Consider the following 4,411-nt stretch of genomic DNA (forward strand, 5'->3'; position numbering starts at 1 on the left):
CATTGGTAGGAACCCGAAACTCAGGCGATCGGGACCTCATGGGAGGATTAACGCTGGAGCACTTTGAGGCCTGGGCGGGGCGCAGCGCGCGCTCTGCTCTGTGAGCGCATGCGGCCGTCTGGAAAGCGTGGGCCTCGGTCATTGGGCCCGCGCGGCCACGTGAGTGAGGGCTGGTTGAGCCAGGCCTGCGCAGGCTGCCTCTGAAGTTGCCGCGGTTGCGCTGGGGCTTGTAATTAGGTGGGGAAAGGCAATGCCCAAGCTTTGGGCCGGTAATTGTGTGGGGTCCTTGCTTTTGTGGGCTAGACAGAAACGGGTGGAGAACGGCTGAAGTTTACGAATGTCTTTATCAGCAGGCAAGGGTGCCCCAAAAAGGGTAATAAAAGGCCTGGCTAATGGAGAAGTGCGTGCCTGCATATTTATGGAATGATTGAAACTGCTCAGAGGTGCTAGGTTTCTCTGTACTGCGTTTCTTCCAGTGCAGTGGAAGAAATGTAGTGGAACGGGGGCCGAATAATTAATTCGTTACATTGGGCAGGTTGGAATTATAAGATTCCATAACATCTTCCTTAATTTTTTTTTTTTAATTTTTTTTTCAACGTTTATTTATTTTTTGGGACAGAGAGAGACAGAGCATGAACGGGGGAGGGACAGAGAGAGAGGGAGACACAGAATCGGAAACAGGCTCCAGGCTCTGAGCAGTCAGCACAGAGCCCGACGCGGGGCTCGAACTCACGGACCGCGAGATCGTGACCTGGCTGAAGTCGGACGCTTAACCGACTGCGCCACCCAGGCGCCCCACATCTTCCTTAATTTTGAGGGACCTAAAAGGTCTTATAAGAGCCAAATATTAAAATTTTGTTTCATGTTAACTCAATATGTATGCATTATTGAAATGATAAGGGAAAATAACCTTAGGGAACCAATAGCATTATTTGTAACGCATTGAAAATGCCTATAAAATTTTACATAAAATATTTACTTATGGTACATATTGTTTTCTATTGGTCAACTAATACTAAAAACAAAAATAACCTGTACTTTAAAAAAACGTACCTGGGGCGCCTGGGTGGCTCAGTCGGTTGAGCGGCTGACTTCAGCTCAGGTCATGATTTCGGGGTCAGTGAGTTCGAGCCCCGTCTCGGGCTCTGTGCTGACAGCTCAGAGCCTGGAGCCTGTTTCAGATTCTGTGTCTCCCTCTCTCTGACACTCCCCCGTTCATGCTCTGTCTCTCTCTGTCTCAAAAATAAACGTTAAAAAAAAAAAATACCTAACCTCAAACCATTTAAAAGATAACACATGTTATTGCCGACCTCTCCCAAATATAGTTAAATGTTGCAATAACTTCTCCATCTCAAGATTATTTTTTTTGTTGTTTATTTATTTTGAGAGAGAGGGAGAGAGAATCCTAGGCAGGCTTGCACTGTCACCACAGAGTCCCATGCAGCGCCTGAATTCTCACGCACCCTGAGAACATGACGTTAGCTGAAACCAGGAGTTGCAGGCTTAACCGACTGAGCCACCCAGGCACCCCTCTATCTCAAAATTATTAAGAAGAAGGTTGGTTTCCTGAAGACTGACATTAAAATTTTAATACAAAAAGTTACATATTTGTTAAATGTAGCCTGTTTAGACAGGAAACCAAACTATACAAATACTACATTTCTGAAAACTAATTTCATGCAATGTTTCAAGAAATTTTTTGCAACTCTTTAAGGAATAGTTTATGAACTTAGATTCTTCAAAGAATGACTTCAAAGGTCAAGGAACTTGCTGAAATATTTTTTTTAAGTACATATGCATGGTACATAACTTGGATGATGGATTAATGTATTAGAAAGTTTAATACTAAAATATGTAAATAGAAGTTATTTCTAGTTCAAGACTCATGTTAGAAATTATTCATACTGTCTCCATCCACTTAAATATTGAAAAACAGCTTCTTCTGTATTCTTTACCCTAGGATCTCAGGGTAGTCATAATTAAATTCTATTCCATTTTTATTTATTTATTTTTAAAGATTTCTTTTTCTTTTCTTTTTTTTTCTTTTCTTTTTTTTTTTTTTAGAGTGGGGCAGAGGGTGAGAGAGAGAGAATCCTAGGTTCCACACTCAATGCAGAGCCCAGCTTGGGGCTTAATCCCATGACCCTGGTGATCATGACCCGAGCCAAAATCAAGAGTGTGAGGCTCAACAGACTGAGCCACCTAGATGCCCTGGATGTTTTCTTGTTTGTTTTTAAGTAAACTTCACATCTGACATGGGGCTTGAACTCAAGACCCTGTAATCAAGAGTCTCATGCTCTACTGACTGATCCAGCTAGGTGCCACAAGCCAGAGCTTTATTTATTTTATTTATTTATTTTTTTTAACGTTTATTTATGTTTGAGACAGAGACAGAGACAGAGCATGAACGGGGGAGGGTCAGAGAGAGGGAGACACAGAATCTGAAACAGGCTCCAGGCTCTGAGCTGTCAGCACAGATCCTGACGCGGGGCTCGAACTCACAGACCGTGAGATCATGACCTGAGCCAAAGTCGGCCGCTTAACCGACTAAGCCACCCAGGCACCCCCCTCCCCCGTGCCAGAGCTTTAAATGTTACCATATGGCTATCCAAAGCTGACATTCAGCTGATAATACCGCATCAAAAAGAGACCAAATCCTTTTCAGTCAAGTGCTCTTCTATAGGAGCTGAGTTTTAACCAAAAACAGGTTGAGGTGAGGGATGGGTCAGGAAATTCTGATATGGAATATGGTCTGATCTTGGCTTAACTAAGGTATAAGAGACAATGTAATGTGATGCCAGATATTACACATGGTAAGTCAGGTGGTCATACGTAATACGTTCTCTGCATTTAAACCCTCAAGGCTTTTTAGAGGATCCATAAATAACAAACTGATTTCCTTTAACCTGATGTGGCAGTTTTATTTTAAAAATTTATTTTATTTTAATGCTTGTTTATTTTTGAGAGCAGGACAGAGAGAGAGGGAGACACAGAATCCGAAGCAGGCTGTCAGCACAGAGCCTGATGTAGGGCTCGAACTCATGAACGGTGAGATCATGACCTGAGCCAAAGTTGGATGCTTAACTGACTGAGCCACCCAGGCGTCCCATAATGTGGCAGTTTTAAAACATAGCTTCCAAAGTCTTTATCATTTCTCTCTTTAAAAAATTTTTTTAATGTGGGGCACCTGGGTGGCTCAGTCGGTTAAGCGTCCGACTTCGGCTCAGGTCATGATCTCACAGTTTGTGAGTTCAAGCCCCGTGTCGGGCTCTGTGCTGACAGCTCAGAGCCTGGAGCCTGCTTCAGATTCTGTGTGTCCCTCTCTCTCTGACCCTCCCCTATTCACGCTCTGTCTCTTAATAATAAATAAATGTTAAAAAATTAAAAAAAAATTTTTTTAATGTTTATTTATTTTGAGAGAGAGCGTGAGCAGGGAAGTGGCAGAGAGAGGGAGACATAGAATCAAAGCAGGCTCCACGCTATCAGTGCAAAGCCTAGTGTGGGGCTCAAACTCACAAGCCATGAGATCATGACCTGGGCCTAAGTCAGGTGCGCAACTGACTGAGCCACCCAGGCGCCCTCGTTTCTCCCTTTGAGAGGTGGAGTCTGTGTCCTTTCCCTGGGATCTAGTCTCTCTGACCAATAGCATACAGCTGAGGTGATGCTGGACTAATTTCCAGGTCCAGGTCTTAAGAATCTGGCAATTCCCACTTCCTGTCTCTTGAGACAGTCTCTTTTGGAACTGAGTACCATGCATTAAGGGAAGAACTATCTGGACAGGACCTAAAGCCCATGGCTCTCAGTTGCTGGCTGAACTCCCAGTCAGCAACACCAACTTGGTTGCCATGTGTGTGACTTATCTAGGAAGTGAATCCTCCAGCCCAAAGTTAAGCTATGCTTGCTGATGCCAGTGGAGCAGAGACAAGTCTTTACTGCTAAGCCGTGCCCAAATTGCTATTTCTTTCTCAGAAGACCTTGTGGTAGTCTTGTGGGACAGGCTGAGACACTCTTCTGCAAACCTGGACATGTTTCCCCACCAGGGTCTCAGTGTACCTCAGCAAATGTGGACCAGCTCTCACTATGAAAACAAGACTGATACTGCATGGGACCTTTAGCCTGCACTGTGATGCATAGCTATTCTTTTTGCATACTCAGTGCTCAGTGCTCACTCACTTCTGGTAATATCATTCTTTTTCCTGGTCTACCCTGATCAGGGTGTTCTGGTAAAGCTGGTGAAACTGCCCAACACAAACCCTCCTGATGGTAGCCACGGTCCCTTCTTGCTTTCAACTGCTCCACTCCCTACTTTGCCCTTCTCCACTGCACATGCTTGAATGACCAGAGAGTGAACACAGGGGTCATTCTAGTCCTATCAGAGTCCACTGTATAGATTTGTTACAATTTCCAGCCA

This window comes from Lynx canadensis, chromosome C2, assembly GCF_007474595.2.
Source record: "Lynx canadensis isolate LIC74 chromosome C2, mLynCan4.pri.v2, whole genome shotgun sequence".
In the NCBI taxonomy this organism is placed as follows: domain Eukaryota; kingdom Metazoa; phylum Chordata; class Mammalia; order Carnivora; family Felidae; genus Lynx; species Lynx canadensis.